Genomic DNA, 22,002 nt, shown 5'->3' with positions numbered 1-22,002 from the left:
CGCCCAAAGATCAATTCATATCAGGATCCCTGACTGGCCACTATCTACCATATTCCTGACTTCATCCATTGCTAAGAGTAAGGCAGACTCATTTCCCTGCCCTGGTTTGAAACAAACCAAACTGCTCATTCTCTAGCAGGTCGTGTTCTTCCATGTATGGACACAGTTTTGTACTAACAAATCGCTCCAAAAAGGACCAATGTGTTTGTGGTGGGTTCCCTGGGGAAAAAAGGATGTTTTTTTAATTGGAAGACATAGAACGAGTTGCTCAGTCTTTTATAGACCTCTTTATTTTCTTAATGCTCTCAAGAGATATGAAGAGAAAAAAAGAATTTCCTTTTTCCTTCTTGTTTTGGTTGTCTAGTGTTTCTCTGATTCTCTTTTGACTCTGATTATTATTCATTATTGCTTTTCTCTAATTGTCCTTTCTTCTTTCCTTTTACGTATTTCCTCATCAGCGCCTCATTCCCGGATGATGTTTCGTCATGTAGAGGAACAAGAAAAAAATAAAACAAACCATGGAAAAGAAAACAACACCCAAAAAAAAGTAAGTGGGTTTGTTTTAAATGAGGTATTCTCTTTTGATTACAGTGTGGGGAGAAGGGAGGGGTGGTCGGAGGAGTGCATTAGAGGGGAGCAGGAAAGAACCGAAAAGAAAGGTATATTCTGGGGTGGCAGGGAAGAGAGTGCGTATATGGCTGTTTCTGACATCTCGTGAAAACCCTCACTATTCTCCTGTTATCTCGCCTCCACCCCCTCCTGCCCGTCCCTCGTCCATTCTCCCACCTCCCTACTTCCACACAAAAAAAACGGTACTGGGGAGGTACATGGACGTGGCTGGGTTCTCCGGTTTGTCTGGTGTGTGGTTCTGGGTCTCTGCTCTCTACTGCCTCTTGACACGCCACCAGTAGCACGCCTTCCTCTTCGTTTTTCCTAGTTGTAGACTTGCGCTCGTCTTGGACTGCTCCGTGTGGTTCCGTCTCTTCTCTCCTTGCGTCTCCCATCTCTAGCGTTTCCTCTTCTTTTTCTCCTCCGTTGCGTCTTCCTATTTCCTATTGAAACGCCGCCTGCCAGATATCCGGGTTGACGCTCTGGTCGTCAACTCTCTCTATGGTACCCCCGGGGTTACGAACACGACGGCCCAGTCGTGCTCCCTGGAGACAGGGATACCGCAACCCTGTCACACATCCTCCCCCTTGAGAAGGCCTGATGAAGACCTTGATCCACAGGGTGTCTGGAGAGATAGTCTGCTGTTTACAGCTGGCAACCCAGGAGGTGTTGAACCTGGAACACAAATGGTTGGAGTTCCATAAACCAACACAATATCCTCGGATTTGTGTTTTTATGTCTGGCCAACCAAGTGAGAGGGGCATGATCGCTATAGAGGACAAATGGATGCCCCAACAAGTAATATTGGAGGCTTTCAATTGCCCACTTAATCGCCAGACACTCTCTTTCTATTATTGGGTAATTCTGTTCTCTGGGTAACAATTTCCTGCTGATATATTCGATGGGAAGAAGGGCATCCTGTTCGTTTTTTTGGGATAGAACCGCTCCAATACCGACGTCAGAGGCATCGGTTTGCAGATAAAATGGTTGTGAAAAGTCAGAACATTGCAAGACTGGGTCTGTCGTTAAAGTTCTTTTTAATGTCTCAAAACTATGAAGCTGGTGGGGAGCTAATTCTTTGATTTTGGTGGGATTACTCTTTTTCAGGAGATCGGTCAAAGGTGCAGCGATAGTAGAGTATCTGGGTATGAACCGACGGTAGTAGCCCACTATTCCTAAGAAGGAACGTACTTCTCGTTTGGAGGTGAGTTGTGATATATTCAGGATTGCTTTTATTTTATCTACTTGGGGTCGTATTTGTCTCTTTCCAATGTGATACCATAAATAGGCAATAGTATCCCACCCGAGGTTACATTTTTCTGAATTAACAGTGAACCCTGCCTCGATTGATGTTTGAAACACTTTGCTTAGATGCTGTAAATGATCCCCCCAGGTGTTACTATAGATGACAATATCATCAAGATATGCCACTGCATATCCCATGTGTCCTCTTAAGATTCTGTCCATTAACCTTTGAAAGGTGGCAGGGGCCCCATGCAGTCCAAAAGGAAGAACGGTAAATTGATATAAGCCCAAAGGAGTAGAAAAGGCTGTCTTCTCTTTGTCAGGGGGTGTAAGGGAATCTGCCAGTACCCCTTGGTTAAATCTAATGTCGACATGTACTGTGCTTTGCCAAATTGTTCTAATAGTTTGTCAACCCTGGGTATAGGATATGTATTGAATTGTGAAATACTCTTTAATTGTCTAATGTCGATACAAAAGTGGATAGAACCATTGGGTTTTGGAACTAGTACTACTGGTGAGCACCATGGACTTATCGATGGTTCGATGATACCCGACTGTAACATATTTTGGACTTCCTGCTCTAGTATGTGTCTCCGTGCTTCTGGTATTTGATATGGGTAGAGTCAGATAATTTTACCTTCTTGGGTTTTGATTGTATGGTGAATGAGGGATGTTTTTCCTGGTGTTAGGGAAAATAGGCTCTGGTAGCTAAGAAGGACTGATCTTAGTTGATCCTGTTTTTCCTGTGAGAGAGTGGAAGGGAATGGAGGAAGAACCTCAGTGTTTTTCTCTGTCTGTGGGCATAGATTAATTTCGAGAGGTTTCACACTGTTTACAAAGAAACCTGTCTGTATAGTTCCTGATAAGTCGTCTGTGTCCTCCCACTTCTTTAGGAGGTTAATGTGATAGATTTGGGTTCGTCGTGGGCTCTTAGATAGTTCTACCTCGTATGTGACGGGACTCATCTTTTTTGTTACTTTGTATGGACCCTGACATTTTGCTAATAATTTATTCTCTAAGCTGGGAAGCAATATTAGCGCTCTATCCCCTGGTTGGAATGTTTGAAGGGATGTGTTCCTATCATAATATCTTTTTTGTCTCGCCTGGGCCTCTTCGAAGTGTGACCTAACATCTTTCCATACTCTGTGAATCTGTTCTTTCAAACATTGGGTGTAGTCTAGAATTCCTTTCTCCTCATTTTCACTTTCCTCCCATCTCTCTGCAGCCATATCTAATAAAGTCTGAGGTTGTTGTCCAAACACCAACTCGAATGGACTGTGACCTATGGATGATTGGACATGTGTTCTTATGGCATAAAGCACCAAGGGGTAGTTTTTTTATCCCAGTCTTTACCCGAATCGGCTATGATTTTCTTTAAGAGAGTTTTCAGGGTGCAGTTGTATCTCTCTACGAGGCTATCTGTTTGGGGGTGATAGACCGAGGTACGGATGAGGGTTAGTCCAAGTATTTGGCAGATTTCTGACATTAATTGGGACATGAATGGAGTCCCTTGATCCATCAGTAATTCTCTGGGGAATCCAACCCTAGAGAAAAACACAATCATAGCTTGTGCTATATTTTTAGTGGTAATACTATTTAGGGGAATGGCTTCAGGATATCTTGTAGCATAGTCTACTAGAACAAGGATATACATGTTACCTCTGAGGATGGAGTCAGGGGTCCCACCAGATCCAGCCCTACCCATGAGAAGGGAACATCTATGATAGGCAGAGGAAAGAGAGGTGCTTTTCTGTTTGCTCCAGGATTAATGAGCTGACATTTTGGGCACTGTTGACAAAACCATTGAATGTCTGAAAAGACGCCTGGCCAATAAAACCGACGTAACAGGTATTCTTCCGTCTTTTCTCTACCAAAATGTCTGCCTCCTACAAGGCTGTGGGCCAAATGTAAAACCTGGGTACGATAAGGTTGGGAAACGACAAGCTGTAGTTTTTCTTGATCCTTATGGTATATAACCCTATATAATAGTCAGTTTTGAACGAGAAAGTAGGGACCCACCTGTCCAGTGTTTTCAGTTATGGCTGCTTCCCATGCATGTCATAAGGTAGGATCCTCCCTTTGGCTGTTCTTAAAAGGAGGTAGGGTCGCCAAGACTGATTTATTGTCGGTGTGTGTGTTATTGCATTGTATTCCCTTTTGATATGCTCTCTTCCCTTCTCTTCTCTGCCTTTTACTTTGTTTGACACGTTCTTTGTCGGGAGTGATGGAAATCTGGGAAAAAGGAGCTTCTGTCCACCATTCCTCTGATCTGTTTTTATCATGGAGACTGTCCAATAACATATGGAAATGGACATAGTCTATACCTATAATTGCTTCTTCCACTAGATGAGGAAGAGCCCCCATTTTTAGATTCTCGATTTGTCCCATCCACCCGATTGTTATAGTTATCAAAGGATATTGTTTCATGTCACCGTGAATACAACAGATTGAAACATTCTCATTGGTAGTATATAAAGTCTTAGGTATTAGGCTTGCTCGGATTACCGACTGACACCCGGAGTCGATGAGGGTCCTTGTGAAATGCCCATTTATCAGTAGTTCCTTAGCATAACGAGGCACATCCTTACCCTTATAGAGGACTCTCCCTCTAGTTACCCCTATTTCCATGGGTTCAGTTTTATCCATTTTGTGGGGGCAGTTCAGGGCTATGTGCCCCCATTCTGCACAGTGCTAACATTGGAGTAACTGATTCCTGTCTACGGGTTTTGGTAAGGAGGTTTCCTCAGGACCTTTCAATTGTTTAACCCAATATCAGGGGCTAGGGACGCGATTGCTTACTATTGGCCCTTTTCCCGACCTAAACTCAGGAGCCCGGTGAAATGCATACACCAATTCTATGGCCATGGTGGTAGCTACATTGTTGCTTTATCCAATTTCTGGTTTGTGGGGGTAGAGCCTCATGGAACTGTTCAAGCAGTATCACACTGTCCCTATCAGTACTTATAGGAGCCAGTAATTTGAGATCTAAGTCCTGAATTCGGTAATAGAGGGCTTCTCCATAGGGTTCTCCATAGGGTTCCATTTTGTTCTCCGAAACTTGATACGATAATCTTACGTATCATGTCCCACACCTTCTAAAATACCTTTCTTTATTTCGGGATACGGGGTGTTACCACCTGGATTTATAGCCTGATAAGCGGCTTGTAATCTTCCCCTTAAGAGTGGGGGAATATACTGCCCCCACCAATGCTCTGGCCATGTGGCTGATGCAGCAACTCGTTCCAAAGTTAGTAAAGAACGCGTCTGGGTCCTCTCCTTGAAATTTCTGCAGGACAGAGCTCGGAAAATTAGGATGGACTCGACTGGAGGCGATGGTATCAATTAATTTCCGTAATGCCGTTTTGTGAACAAACTGTTTATTGGCTATTATTGTGGCTTGACTTTTCAGAGCCTTTTGGAGTGTTTCACGGTCATTACGTGCCTCCTTTTGCTGCTCCTCCCATACCAATTGCAGATGTCGTTGTCCCTCTGCCAATTGGTGTATCATGTCTTATAACGTAGGTTTGTCTTCCATTATTTTTATGGTTCCCCCCGCAATATAAAGAATCCCACTTCTGACACCACTGTGGTGGGTTCCCTGGGGAAAAAAGGATGTTTGTTTAATTGGAAGACATAGAACAAGTTGATAAGTCTTTTATAGACCTCTTTATTTTCTTAGTGTTCTCGAGAGATATGAAGAGAAAATAAATAAATAAATAAATGCCCTTTGTCCTTCTTGGTTTGTTTGTCTAGTGTTTCTCTGATTGTCTTTTGACTCCGATTATTATTCATTTTGCTTTTCTTTAAATGTCCTTTCTTCTTTCCTTTTAGGTATTTCCTCATCGGCGCCTCACTCCCGGATGATGTCTCATCGTGTAGAGGAACGAGGAAAAAATAAAACAAACCGTCGAAAAGAAAACAACATAAAAAAAAAAAGTACGTGGCTTTGTTTTAACTTAATTATTCTCTTTTGATTACAGTGTGCGGAGAAGAGCGGGATGGTCGGAAGAGTGTATTAGAGGGGAGCAGGAAAGAACCGAAAAGAAAGGTTCCCTTTACCCTCTCTATTCTCCTGTTATCTCGCCTCCACCCCCTCCTGCCCGTCCCTTGTCCCTTCTCCCGCCTCTCCACTTCCACGCACCTGCATAAGCCACGTCTCTCCTGGGACATGGCTGGGTTCTCCGGTTTGTCTGGTGTGCGGTTCCGGGTCTCTGCTCTCCACCGCCTCTTCCTATTTCTCTCTTCTCCCCACACTGTAATCAAAAGAGAATAATTAATTTAAAACAAACCCACTTTTTTAAAAATATTGTTTTCTTTTCGAGGGTTTGCCGGTCGCGTCGGGATTAGAACACACTGTTTTGTTTTTCGACCTCACTAGGCTTATCATGGCCATTGCTGATTTTTTCTACCTCTAATTGATTCTACCTGGAGATCCATGACAACCATCAGTTTGAAAACTATTCACTCCTATCTACATACGCATGCTCGCATAGCTTAAGCCTTGACAAAGTCTTGAAGACGAAACACGTGTTGGCTGTTTTACTGTATGGACTTTTGTTGCATGTGGTCATCTGATTGTAACTTTGACCACTCATTATCTTCTGGCTGTTTTGCTACATGGACTTACTGTACACGTAGTCATTTGATTGAGACTCTGACTACCTACTTGCATCTATAATAAATATCCAACATCACCTTTCTTGCCGGACGTCTACTTAATTCTTGAACATTATCTGGATCTACTATGCGGGTGTGCCCTGGCCACTCTTTTCTCGTTTTCTGATTGAAATATGTATTTGTTTAACAAGATGTAAACATTGCAATTCAAATGTACAGTTATATTTACATAGGTATGACCTGTAGTGGGTGCAGTAAACACACCAGGAGCCAGAGTGGGGCACAGATATCTGAAAATAAAGATGCCAAAGGGTACAGTAAGTGGCCATAGAAATAGGGAAATCAGGCTGCCATGTACAATGTCCAACACAAACCTGCAATGGAAGGTGAAGTTACAGTGTCTTACCTGTGTGTCACTGGAAGTACTGTTGGATTATTGTAGTTCTGTTGTCCACATCATCTTCAGCTGCCTCCTCTTCGTCACTGTCCACAGGCTCCACCGCTGCCACACGACCATCACCAGGCTCATCCTCCTGCAGAAAAGGCACCTGGCGTCTCAAGGCCAGGTTGTGCAACATGCAACATTTAACAATGATCTGGCACTCCTTCTTGGGTGAGTAGTACAGGGATCCACATGTCAGATAGAGGCACCTGAATCTGCAGTTCAGGAGGCCAAAGGTGCGCTCAATGATCCTCCCTGTTTGCCCATGTGCCTCATTGTAATGTTCCTCTGCCCTTCTCCTGGCATTCCTCACTGGGGTCAGTAGCCATGAGAGGTTGGAGTAACCAGAGTCACCTGTAAATATCGAGGGATACCTGTTAGCCACACACTCACCCTTAGGGCCAACCCCACCCATATCCCTACATCAACTAGGCGGGGACCATGGGCTCACTTATTAGCCACACCCGGTGCCTCTGGAGTTTAGACATCACATATGTGATGCTGCTATTCCTCAAGATAAAGGCATCATGCAAAGAGCCAGGATACTTTGCATTGACATGGGAGATGTACTGGTCCACCAAACACACCATCTGCACATTCAGAGAGTGAAAGCTCTTTCGATTTCTGAACACCTGTTCATTTCTCCATGGGGCACAAAGGCAATATGTGTAACATCAATGGCACCCATGATGTTGGGGATATGTCCCAGTGCATAGAAGTCAGCCTTCACTGTGGCCAAATCCTCCACCTGGGAGAATACGATGTAGCTGCGCATGTGTTTCATCAGGGCAGACAACACTCTGGTCTGCACGTTTGAGAACATAGGCTGTGACATCCCTGATGCCATGACCACTGTCGCTTGGAAGGACCCACTTGCCAAGAAATGGAGCACTGACCAGGACCTGCACTAGAGGAGGGATACCTGTGGGGTGGTGGACAGCTGAAATCAGGTCTGGCTCCAAATGGGCACACAGCTCTTGGATTGTGGCCCTATCAAGTCTGTAGGTTAGGATAATGTGCCTGTCCTCCATTGTCGCCAGGTCCACCAGGGGTCTGAACACGGGGGATGTCTCCATCTCCTATTCATCCTCAGTGGTTGAACTCTAGGATGAAAAACACTGAGCAGAAGGTCATATTCAAACATATACTCAGATTAATATGCAATTTTTGTTTTACAGAAACAGTATGTGAACTTGTAAGGTCAGTTGATGTGCCTATGTCTCCTGTGATGCAGTTAGGTACCATTTCGTGTAGCCCCCTGAAATGGCGACTGCCTGACCTGTTAGGAGGGGCAAGTGGAAATTAGGTAATTCCCCTGGCGTTGTGCGCTGTTGCGTGAGGCGGTTGATGACCGACGTGCAACACCGCACTGGTTATCATTGAGGCCTATGGGTTCCAGGAGCCAATGGCGATGTACGCCGGCGGTGACGGTACGCACTGCCGCGGATGTGACCGCCATTTTCTATCTGTTAACTCACTTGCTACCTGACCGTCAACAGGAGAGGACCGAAACTGCAAGTGCTGTTGTGACCTGTGTCTGGAAACGACCAGGGCTCGAGTGTCTGGGGAAAGGGCCCCTGCCTTCACTTCAGAGGAGTTGGAGAAACTGGTGGATGGGGTCCTACCCCAGTACCGTTTACTTTATGGTCCTCCAGACCAACAGGTCAGTACACTGTGGGCATGATGCGTGGGGCATGAATGTATGGAGTGCTGTGTGTGTAAGCCTCGTGTAGGGGGGGCTGAGGGGTCCAGGGCAGAGTGCTGCATGTATGGTAGTCAATGTCTGTGCGTGAGTGGATTGGAGGGATATGGTGGGCTATGAGTCTTACAGTCCAGACGGCTTTCTAATCTCTTTTCTGCTGTATTTTTCCTGCAGGTCAGCGCCCATCAGAAAAAGGGTATTTGGCATGCCATTGCCAAGGAGGTGTGGACCCTGGGGGTCTTTGACAGACGGAGCACCCACTGCCGCAAACAATGGGAGGACCTGCGCCACTGGGCAAGGAAGATGGCGGAGGCCCAGCTGGGGCTGGTCTCCCAACGAGGAAGGGGTGCCCGTCATACCCTGATCCCCCTGATGTTCTGCATCCTGGCGGTGGCCTATCCGGAGTTGGATGGGCGCTTGAAGGCATCACAGTAGCCACAAGGGGGAGAGTACAGATTCAGAATCTTGACTTTGTGCATGTTAAGGTGTTACCTGGGTGGGGGATGTGGGCTGTGGGTGCCCGTAGGCTAGGGCGAACATGGCAGGGTAGGTTCCATGATGGGAAACCTCAGATGCACTCCAACCACAATAATGTTGGTGGGCATCTACTACTGGGCAGGGTCCTCTGGGTTTCATGTGTGCAGCTAATTGCGTTAGGCATAGTACCCCATGGGCTGGTGACTAGCATTGTAACTGGTAGTACATGGCCTAGTGCATAGGGCTGTTCCCTGTGAGCTGTGTACACCAACCGTAGTGTTGTTGCTGGCATTGACCAAGTGTATCATCTTTCTCGCTCCCCTTTTTCATTTTGTCAACCTGTCCTTGTGTGCATTAGTATCATTTGGCGGAGGAGCAGAGGCACCGGTGACGGAGGGAGCTGAATCCCACATGGGCCTGGAGGCTGAATCCACTGACGGTGAGGGCACCAGTGGGACGGAGGGCGAGGGGAGCACCACAATGGAGGGGACAGTACCGACAGCGACTCCTCCTCCGATGGAAGCTCCCTGTCTGTGGCGGATACCTCTGTGCCCACCCCAACTACAGGTACAGCTGTCACCCACTGTACCAGCACCGCCCTCCCAGCAGCCCCTCAGCGTGTTTCCCCTGCCTGCTCACCCAGGAGGGTGGGCTTCTCCTTCGCCCCAGGCACCTCAGGCCCTGCCGCAGTCAGCTCTGCTGCCCTCAGTGAGGAGGCTACTACCTCCTGAGATCCCTCTCTGTTGGGCAGTCAACCATACTGAATGCCATTCAGGGTCTAGCAGGGCATTTGAAACAAACAAATGCATACCTTGAAGGCATTCACTCTGGCGTGGCGGCCCAACAGAGAGCATTCCAGGCTCTGGCCAACTCACTGATGGCAGCCATTGTCCCTGTCTCCAGCCTCCCCCCTCCAACTTCCTCTACCCAGTCCCAATCCCCTCAACCCCAGCCTGTCTCAAGCACATCTTCAGACCTGCATGCACCCAAATCAACACACAGAAGTGGCTCAGGCAAACACAAGCACCACACTTCATCCCACAGGCACTCACACAAGCACCATCCATATGCAGACACACCAACATTCACTGCCTCCACTGTGTCCCCTCCTCTTCATCATCCACCTCCCACCCAGTAGCGTCTCCACTCACACCTGCATGCACTACATCCTCATCCACTACCTCCATCACCAGCATGCCTATCACTACATGCCCCTCACTGGCAGTCACCACCCCTACATCCTTGCACACATCCCCTGTGTCCTCTCCCACTGTGTCTGTGACCCCTCCTCCCAAAGTACACAAACACAAGCACACAGACACCCAACAGCCATCCACCTCACAATAGCATCCATCCCATGCACCTGCACCCAAACACAGCAGACTGGCACCTCCTACAACCACTCCCTCTTCATCCACTCCCAATCCTTATCCCTCTTCCCGCCCCAGTGTCCCTAAGAAGCTTTTCCTCACCACCATTGACCTATTCCCTACCCCTCCCCCCTGTCCTTCACTTTGTGCCAGGGTGGCCAGAACCCAGCCCAGCACCTCAGCCACCCAGTCCACGGCCACTGTGGTTTCTGCAGCTATTGCAGGTGTGAGAGGCTCCAAGGAGGCATCCGTCAGCACAGCCAGTGTGCCAGCACCACCTGCCAAGGCCAAGAAGGGGCAGCCACCTAGCAAGGGCAAGTAGGGGACACCAGCCAGCAAGGGGAAGGAGGCACCACCAGCCAGCAAGGGCAAGAAAAGAACACCAGCTGACAGAAGCAAGGAGGCACCACAGTCTGCCAAGGGCAGGAAAGGGCACACAACACCAGCCATGGCACTTCAGCTGTCCGAGCCTGCAGGGGAAGGGCTGGAGCCTTCCCCCACCATTGACAGCACCGCCACTTGCCCCGCCAGCAGCACCACTGCCAGCAGCAGCAACCCCAGTGGGCAGCCGTCTGAGGCTGCAGGGAAAGGGCTGGAGCCTCCCCCACCACTGACAGCACCGCCACCTGCACCACGGCCTGCACCGCCACCTGCACCACTGCCAGCAGCACCCCCAGTAGGCAGCCGTCTAAGGCTGCAGGGGAAGGGCTGGAGCCTCCCACCACCACTGACAGCACCACCACCTGCAGCACAACTGCCATCCACTGAGCGGCGAGCAGTGTGTAGTAGTGACTACATGGGCTGCAGTGCATCCTGTCCCCTGCAACACCTGTCGGTGTGACACCCAGGTGAGAGACTGTGACCTTGCACCATCCAGGATGAAGCACACTGGGCACAAAGCCCCCTCCAGAACCAGTGGAAGAAGGCATCCACTCACCCCCTCCTTGGCAGGATGAAGCACACTGGGCACAAGGCCCCCTCCAGAACCAGTGGAGAAGCCATCCACTTGGGAGACTGTGGCTTTGCACTCCCCAGGACCAAGCAGTGGGCAAACCACCCACTTGAGAGAATGTGGCTTTTCACTCCCCAGGATCAAGCAGTGGGCATGGAGCCCCCTCCAGGCCATTGGCATTGTACCATCTTCTGACTGAGGTGCCATCCCATTTTGACCTGATGCCTGCAGTGTTCTCTCCGTATTGAGGCAGGAGTCAAGTGTGGCCTTGGCCTATGTGTTCTGGCCCCCTGAGCCACGGACATTTTGGAGTGGGCATTGTCCCTCGTTTTGTATATTTTATACATACTGTTTATTGATTTAAGGATCTATTCATCTAAAATTGTACTGTTACACTCATTTTAATCCATTCCTTTTGTCCTTGTGTTATTCCTGAGGGTTACAGGGTGTATATGTAATGTTGTTGCATCTGTTTGTGTGTATGGTGTTGGGGGTGAGGGTGGGGGTAGGGGTAGGGGTGTTGCATGTTGTGTGTGTGAGTCACTCTCTTTTTCCTCCCACCTCCTTTGTGTGCTAGGTGCAGTAATCACTATGGTCGTCTTCGCCAGCGTTCGCGTTCCTTGTGTATGAGGAGGTACACCAGCATTGGAAAAATGTACAGCTCGGGCTCCACGGCGTCGTGGTTCTTCCTAGAGTGTCAAGAGGTGAGTCGTTTCCCTTCAGTGTACTGTTTCCACTGTTCTTTTGATGGCATTGGTACCGCCCCGGAAAAGGTGGCAGATAGGCCTGTTGTAATGATGTGGGCGGTACATTGTCTTCCGCCTGGATGTTGGCAGTTACCGCCGCGGTGTTTGTTGCTACCGCTGTGGCGGTCGGTGTGTTAAAGTGGCTGTATGTGTTGGCGGTTTCCACCATGGTCATAATTCCAATTTTTCTACCGCCAGCCTGTTGGCGGTATAACCGCCGCTTTATCCCCGACCACCAGGGTTGTAATGAGGGCCATAATCCTTACAATACTCAGGAGTACATTTCTTCCTAATACTTCTCCTTTCTTCATGCAGAGGTTCTCTCATAAACCTATCTTTAGACCCAATTGATCGTTCACCTCCCATGTTTCCACTTTTCTCTGAAGAGCTCAAGTCTTCCTCAAACGTTCCTTTAACAGGAACCACCCTGTTCAAATTCCATATTTTCCCATTTGACGTCTTAACTGTATTCCTAAAAAGTTTGATTATCTTCAAAGTTTGTGTATACTTTGACCAATTCGCACATCCAACAGGAGCTTTGATTTTCACTACATCCCCCACTTTTATCTCCATTTTGCAAACTTTTCTTCTTATGTCAAAATCCATTTTCCTTTTAAACAATAGATTTTCCTCTCTTCTCCTCCTGTCCACCTCATCCAGATTGAAACTATTTTTTACCCAATCCATCCTTCCTGGACATAACTTTGTATTGGGCACCCTTCTTCTAAAAAGTTCAAACTGTGATTTCCCAGTTGTCATGTGTGGAAAAAAACGATAAGCTGTTATTTTTCTTAAAAGCTCTTTTTTCCAGTCAATGCAATTTACCCTTGCAAGTTGTATACTCTCTTTTATGTATCTGTAAATCTTTCCACCGCACCATTTGTTTCTGGATGATAAACAGCAGATTTTTGTGGATTATGCCACAACTTTCCAGATAATTCTTAAACTCTTTTGAACAAAATGGAGGTCCATTATCAGATAAAATGAATTTAGGAAAACCTTCTTTCCTAAAAATGTCTTCCAAAAATGTTTTCACGCTGAGAGAGGTAATATCGCTCACATTTTTTACCTCAATACCCCTTGAATACAAATCCATCAATACAATTAGATACGGAGTGGCATGTTCATTATGTAATGGACCCACAATTTCAGTTGCAATTTCATCCCATGGTTTGTTTGGTAACTTCCTACAAACCATAGGTACATTACTAGTTTTCAATATCTTGTCACTACTCGCACACTGAACACACTCTTAAACCACAAGTTCAATCTCCAGATCCATGCCTGGCCACCAGAAACTTGCTCTCAAACATTCCTTCGTCTTCACAATCCAAAGATGACCATCATGGGCTTGATTTATTAATTTCTTTCTCAAAGTAAGAGGTGGAATTAACCTAGTTTCTCTCAACAACATAGATCTATCCACTCCCAATTCTTCTTTTATCAAGTTCCAAACTTTTCCCAGATCAATGAAGTTCCCAATTTTCATTGCTTCAATAACTTTCCCCAATTCTGCATCATTCTCCAGTGCAGCTCTCCACTCTTCCTCCATTATAGAACCAGATATAATTTCACTCACATTACTGTTGATTTCACACACATCGTCCTCCAGCACACCTTCCTCACCACCTTCTTCAGTTTCAGTAACAGCAACTAATCTTGAAAGACAATCTGCACTCACATTCAATGCACCTGGCAAACATACAATTTTTAACTTGAACTCTTGGAGTCCAATTATCCACCTTCTTATTCTGGCAGAAATGCAATTCAAACTTTTGTTATCAAATACCTCAACCAGAGATTTATGATCAGACAATACCACAAAATCTGTTTCCCAAATAAATTGTTTAAATTTTCTTAGAGCCCAAAAAATAGCTAATGACTCTCTTTCAATTACTGAATAATTTTTCTCTGCTCTACCCAAAGTTTTTGACGCACACGCAATCAACATTTTCTTCCCTTTATCTTCTTGCATGAGCACAACCCCCAAACCTTTTGCACTTGCATCTGTGACAACAAACGTCTGTCTTCCAGGTTTAAATGCTTGCAAGCATGGTGCACCTTCCAACTCCTCCTTTATTCCCCAAAATTCTTCTTCACACTGCACATCCAACTTGAATTCTCTCCCTTTTTTCAAAATATTTCTTATGTTCGCTGATTTTTCTGCCAATTTTTTTATATATCTTCCATAATACTCAACCATCCCAAGAAATGAACTCACATCATGTTTGGTCTGAGGAGTTGCCAGATTCTTAATGGTGTTAACTAGGTCTGGTTTGGGATTAACTCCATCACCTGAGATCAGATGTCCAAAGTATTCAACCTCAGCCAAACCAAATCGACATTTCTTTTTCTTGAGAGTTCTTTTCCTGCCTGACTTAAACATTCCAAAACACTATTCACTTGATCAAAATGTTCTTCTGCTGTGTCACCAAATATCAAGACATCATCTTGATAGCATTTTATTCCCTTCAAATCTTTCAGTACTCATGACTCGCTGGAATACTGATTCAGCTGAAACAAGACCAAATGTCATTCTTTTAAATTTAAATGCACCAAAAGGCATTATAAAAGCAGTAAGTTCTTGTGAACCTTCTTCCAACTCAACCTGGTGATATGCAGATGCTAAATCCATAGTGGAGAAATACTTCGCCCCACCAATCATGGAAACTATTTCTTCTATGTTTGGAAGAGGAAATTTGTCAACTACTAGCTCCTTATTCAAAGCTCTAAGATCCACACATAACCTGATGTCACCATCACTCTTCTTTGCGACTACAATGGGAGCCAACCATTCCGTAGCTTCCACCTCTTCAATCACACCTAATCTTTCTAGCCTCTTCCGTTCTGTCATCACTGACTCCTGCAATGCAAACTGAATCCCCCTCACTTTTGCTAAAACATGTATGGCATCTTTCCTCAATCTGATGCTATGCTTTTACCCTTTTAGGCAACCCAAATTATCTGAGAATACCTCAGAAACTTTTTGTACAAATTTCCGCTCATAATTACATACATCCTGGACTTGTACCTGTGGTTGTGCATTTGGATTCAGTACAACACCTAAAAGCTTCTGATGAGTCCAGCTTAGAAGATCATCACCTTTATTTCAGACATACATTTTTCCTACAATATGTCTCCCTTTTAATTCCAAATATCCTTCAAAATATCCCAACATCTTGATAGGTTGTCCTCCATAACCTCCTGGACACACATCCATCTCTTTTAATTTGAAACCATTTACACATATAGCTTCAAAACTTCATTTAAAAATAATAGTCAAGTGTGATCAGGAATCAAAACGCATCAATAATCCGACCCCTTCTACAAAAACAACCTCACTGGGGTGTTCACTCCTATCTGTGTGCATGCCAACCTGAAAAACAATTTCTTGCAACACCTCCTTAACTTCTCTCAACAAATTACCATTGCTCCTTTTCTTTTTACTATGGCAACACTTATAAAAATGACCTTTTTTGCCGCACCCATTGCAAATTACACTTAACGCTGGACAATTACTTGCATTCGCTTTATGTCCACTATTACCACAAAGGAAACACTCACCCTTAAGCTTGACCAGTTCCCTTTTTTTTTCTCACACCCAACTTCCTTGTTTTTCACCTCACATACTATCTCTTCAATTTTCCCAACATCACCTGACTCTTTATTCTTTACCGTGCTTAATTCCATGACACATTTCAACATGTGCTCAACCCTCTTTGCCACCATGATAACATCCTCCAAAGGTGGCTCGTCCTTCAACCACAACTCTTCTCTTATCTTGTCACTACTGCACTTCAAGACAAACTGATCACAAATCCTTTCATCTACCATCGTCCCAAATTTGCATGAGGCTGCTAGCTTCTTTAAACTAGTTATGTACTCTTCCACAGACTCAACTTTCCCTTGCTCTCTTTTCCCAAAATAATATCTTTCCATAATCGTGCTAACTCTTGGCAAATAGGGTTTGTCTAACTTTAATACACACATTTCAAACTCATTTAGGTTTCTCACATCCTCACCACACAACTCTGGCAAATTCTCTAACATTTCTGGCCTTCCCCTCCCAGACAATGCATTGCATAGTGAATAATTTTTTTTTTCCATTTAGCCCAAGGGTAAACTGGTTCTCCGGGACTCTCTGGAGTCGCATTCTTCATTTTGGCTAATCTGTCTCTTTATATTCCATCTTCAACTTTTTGTTCACCAAGAGTGCAAAAACCTAAATAATAATCCTTAGTTGCGATAAATTTGTCAGTAAATATTTCACACTTTGAAAGTTCTCCCAAAATGACAGACAGTGGTGTGCCTGTCACTGTGTACTCAAATGAGTTCCTCAGACTTTCATTCCAATTTGAAATTGTTCTGGAATCAAAACTCAGCAGGCTTAGAAAACAGTTCTTATGTAAAGTTACTTACTCCTTTTTTTTAAGGCTATACCAACATGTAACACGTTGCTCTGATACCAGTATGTAATTCACAGCTTTTGAGTCTTTTTCCTAAAACTCCTCCTTGCGCGAAGAGCAAGCTCAGCAGTTGTTTCCCTCCATGTAACTGTCAAGCTCCTCCTTGTGCGAAGAGCAAGCTCAGCAGTTGCTTCCCTCCGTGTAACCGTCAAATGTACCGTTAAGGCTGCCTGCCACTTTAAGACTTGGCTCTTCAACGGGGCGGCTTCCAATACGTTTCGGCAGATCTCCTTGTAACCTGTTTATTATTCCCAAAACCAAACAGGAACAGAAAGCAGCAGAAACAGTGCCATGTAACTGTCGAATGTACATGGCCCTTTAAGGCCGCCTGCCCCTTTAAGACTTGGCTCTTCAACAGAGGGGCGATGTCCAATATGTTTCGCCGGATCTGCTCGTAACCTTTTTCCAAAACAAAACAGGAACAGAAAGCAGCAGAAACAATGCTCCTCAAAAATCCTGCTCCTAGGCGAAACACTCCAGCTTCCGATCAATCACCGTGTCAACAGCCGTAAGAACAAAAGTAACCTTTGTACACACAACTGTGTGCCTTTGCCATGTTGAGGCATCAATACTCGCACCGCGCATCGCCAATGTAAATTTGGTAATGTAATAGAAGAAAACACGCTCAGGGATTCCTCAAGAAAAGATTTATTCCTTCCAACGCCTCATCCATAAGCCTCGTCATCACATCCAACCGCCCGTCTTGAGCCCTCTCGAAATCTCTGTTCCCCGCTTTCTCTGTTCCCATAGAAAATGACTCCGTTCTTGGAATCATTTGCTGAGAACATCACAGAGACATAGCTAACATTTGAAAGAGGTTCTCAGTTATGGGTTCAAAGTATTCAAACTTACCCCCAAAACTATCAGGGGAAGTCATCAGTAAAGCAGCTTCGTGTTCGTATTGGGTAGGCTTCTCTGTTACTACATTTCTTTCAGAGTGTGCGGCAGCCAAGCAGAAATCCTTCTGCTGCTGAGCGTCCCTCATGTCCTCCAGACTCTTGTTGATATTTTGTTCACAAAGTTATCGTCAGCTGTACGCTCCATATTAAATATGGTTAGAATTTAAATAAGCTGGCTTGTGTTGGCTTGTCAGGTTTATGCCAGGCTCTACCTATTTGCGGTCTGGCTGTGGCGAGCTTATGGGTAGCAAGTTTCTTTAAATGGAGAGAAAAAGTTACTAAAGCATGATCCGTCCAACACAAAGGTAGGATTACTTCCAAAATGACTAGTCCCTCTGGGGCAAAAATAAGATCCACAGTGTGCTCACCTATATGGGTGGGACCACTAACTGTTATGGGCCTATAATTTCCCCAGTAGCTTGCAGTCCCTTAAATGGGAGAGAGAGGTCCCCTTTTGCCCACATATTAAAATCGCCCAGTATAAAAAATTTGAGTGGGTAGGAACCATATTAGAAAAGACCTCTATTAGCAGTTGCAAATATGAACTTGAAGGGTCGGATGGTTGATATTATAGAATACCAGAAAAGAAAAAGCATTTTCCAGTCTTGAAAGAGAAGCCCAATAATTCGGAGCCAGATAATTCATCCAAATGAGAGAAATGCAAAGTTCCAGCTTCCATGAAAGATTATTCCCACTCCTCCTCCCAGGAGCGTAGCTTGGTCAGTATGATTGGGGGGGTATTGGCTTCAGATTTCCTGCCAATCATTCTGGCACATGATGTTAAAATACATTATACGACAAGCAAAGTGCACTAGAGGGGCTTAAGAGCCAGTGGAAAGGGAAAGGAATGCAGATTGATAGGTGCACTAAGTGAGAGAAAGTGCATTATGTTGTGAAATAACCAACATTTGTGAAGTATTTCCAAACAGAGAAAGGGCGAGGGTGTGTGTTCGTTTTTGTTAGTGTGTGTTAAATTGCTGGTGAAGTATATGCTTCATATATACCTGATCTTAATGCTACAGTAGAGCATGAGAGCATTTTTCTGCCAGTTCAATCTATAAGAATGCTCTATTCTGACATTGATATAGTTCACCAGAAAATGACCACCAAAAAATCAAATGGGATAGATGATTCCAGTTTAGATTTCATTTCCTCCAATGTATACAGGTGAGGCATAAAACATGCCATATTATTCTTATTAGAATCATTCTACTCTCTGGAGATTACCTCAAGCATACAATGATGAATATGGATTTCCAACAGTAAAACTCTTTGAAACTGTTAAATCTAAGGGTCCTCAGGAGTAGCAGGGAATCTTGGGAGCTGGAACCACATTTCATTTTTGTTTTTTTTATATGGCATTGTCTTATCCAGGTGACTGGTTGACACCTGTTTGGTATATGTCAATAAGGACGCTCAATGAAGGACCACACGCCAATTATGAATACAAGTTAGCTTTACTAGAATTTCAGGTAAATGTAGGCATTTAGCACATTAACAATAGTGGAATAAGAATAGCAATGAAAAGCATCTATTTATTTATATATAAGTACACTACAAAGAGCATCTATGTATACATATGAGCAAAGAGTTCATTGACAGATATAAGCTTGGAATAACTGTATATCAAAATGTGTTACACTACGATGTTCAGGAAGTAAAATATAAACGAGTTGAATACTTCAGATAAGCTTTGATTTACTGCACACCAAAATGCATGTTTCAATTACTGCAGCACGCTCACACTACGATGTTCAGAAAGCAAAATATAAACAAGCTGAATTCTTCAGATTAGCTTTGCTTAACTGCATACCAAAATGCATGTTTCAATTACTGTAGCAGGCTCACACTACCTTGTTTAGAAAGCAAAATATAAACGAGCCGAATACTTCAGATTATAAACACAGTGCAAGCATAATAATCAATCATAATAATAGAGCAGAGAAACAAAGGCCTTTCATCCCTGTGTGGAACTTAACTTAGTCCACGAAATGCTGGGAAGCCCTCTACCGCCTGCTTGGACCTCTCTCCCCCTCAAGCATCACGGTCTCTGAACAGCAAAACAGGGAGGCAGCGCTGGGCCATGGCAGCTTTCACAACCCCATTTGCGAGCTTCAAATCCCTCACCGTCACTTCAGTGCTTAAATAACTTGAAGCTTGGATTCTATCTCTTTCTGGCATTTTCTAGATATGTTATCAGCACTTGGCTGCTCTGCCCTTCGTCAGCCTTTGTTTTCATTCCATCTTCTCCCTGTACTCTCGTTCTCAAGGTTGAGACGGAGTCTTCTACACAAACAAGCTTGAAAATAATATCATGAACTTTTCCATGTTGGGGGTTTCAGCAGGCATCACGCTCATCTACACTGCTCAAGCTAATTAACCCTTCATGTCACAATGTCTTCCGCACCTTTCCCTATACTGATCAGGCATAGACTACCTGATTCTTGGAAATATACGTTACCGTCTGATATCCAGTTGTCACCTCCTCATCACATTCACTGCAGTCAGAATATCTAGAGTTTGAAAGATCACTCATTAACTTCTTAGATGTAATAGTAGGAATTATCTTACCAGAGTCCCCTATACCAGGTATCTTATGTACTTCTCTTCCTCACCCCTTCTGCTATGACCAGACCCCTTAGGCAAGGGATATTTTGAGGAGAATAAAGAGGAAGATATATGCCCCTTTTCCCAATACATTCACCCATACTTAATAATAGCCCTATCAAATAATTTACAACATAAATAAATATGAGGGCAAAACAAGACAAAAGTACCAACTTCCTGCTTATAAGAACTGCTTAAATACATACTAGGAATGCTCATTTCTGTGAAGGTGCCCAAACAAAAAGAGCATCACGTCATAATACACAATGTTAATGCAATGACTGTGTAACATCTCCTTCAGTCACAAAACTAGGTAGAGTCTGACAGTACGGTGTCTCTACGATCCATTTGAAGCACTGCATACCAGTATTAAATGAAGCACCTCACAGCACCACTTCTCCAAACAGCTTCCATGGTGTACCTGTCTCTCCTACCCCCCACACCCATATGCAGTACGCAACCTTTGGCATATAAGGAGATCCAAGCCTGGGTAAGGACTCTGAAATCCTAGAGTGCTCATTTTGGTCCAAGACCTGAAAAACACAGGCCGATGCTGGCATATTTGGCAATGCATTTTTAGAATTTACTTGCATGTTTCTGTCTCTGGAGCTTTGATTCATTTATTTAGCAATGACTGGGATGATAAAACGGTACATTGAGATAATAGATCATGATAATTTTTGACATTCAGGTGGTACACAATTCCTGGCCCATAAGGAAAGATTTGCCACCACATACTACATCATTCAGGTGTAGTACATCATTAAGCATTAAGGTCAGTAAATGATTTGATAAGAGAACATTAATGTTCTGTGAATTGCAAGTGTCCTTGCACTTGTTAAGTAATTTGTGCACCTACGTTGAACATAGGCATGCAAATGTTGTTGTGAGTTGGACCATTTATATGTTATTGATTGAGGCCACCTTTGCTCCAGTCCCTATCAAGTAGCAAAAAAATATGAAGTACGTGACCCCATTCACAAATCTTTTCTGAGAATAGCTTTGGCTTTCTCATTGGGTGGACACCTCAATAATCAGGTCTGGTTCCCAAAGCATTTTGTGTGAATAATTTGCACTTTTAAGACCTAAATTGCTTGAAACCTCTCCCATCAAATCAGTCACCTTGGTCTTACAGTGCATGTTCCATATTTTTAGATAGGCAATGAGGCACACACTGGAAACTGCGGACACTATATCACACATGAACCTTGTAATATTAGTCTTTACAGAGTCCTGGTTTAATGATACATCCCTGTTAGAACTGCCAGCTTTACTGTGGTCTTCCCCCAAATGTGTTCCCTTCTCTCCTCCCATTATGCTGAATCCTTTTTTGTCACCCTTAGAACTCTGTGCACTTTACCACTGCTGATTGATGCTAAAGTGCTTGTGCGCAAATCCCACAAAATGGGAAAATATGCTTACACTTGACTGGCATATTTATTCTACTTATATGTTCCTAGTAAAGTGATATAACATATACCTAGGGCTGGTAAATTAAATGCTATTGGAAGTCCTGCAGCACTTATTGTATCACCCACCACTTAAGTGCCCCTTTATAACTGCCAATTGGCAAAATAAACCTTTTACCAAGCCTAACACTCCCTTTTTAATACAAATAAGTGACCCCTAGAGTAGGCCCTAACCAGCCCATAGAGCAGGGTGCATTGTATTGAAAATATGGACATTCACTTTTAAGTTTTACATATTCTGGTAGTGAAAAGTTCACAAATTCATTTTTCATTACAGTGAGGCGTACCTCTCTCATAGGATAACATTGGGTTACCTTATTACATTTCATAAATGATAACCTGTTTGGGGACAGGTAGAAACATCATGTTTGGTGTCTAAAGAATTGTAATTTAAAATCCTC

Source organism: Pleurodeles waltl, chromosome 9 (assembly GCF_031143425.1).
Source record: "Pleurodeles waltl isolate 20211129_DDA chromosome 9, aPleWal1.hap1.20221129, whole genome shotgun sequence".
NCBI classification, from domain to species: domain Eukaryota; kingdom Metazoa; phylum Chordata; class Amphibia; order Caudata; family Salamandridae; genus Pleurodeles; species Pleurodeles waltl.
The sequence above is the reverse complement of the archived record's forward strand: the minus strand, read 5'-3'. Positions refer to the sequence as shown.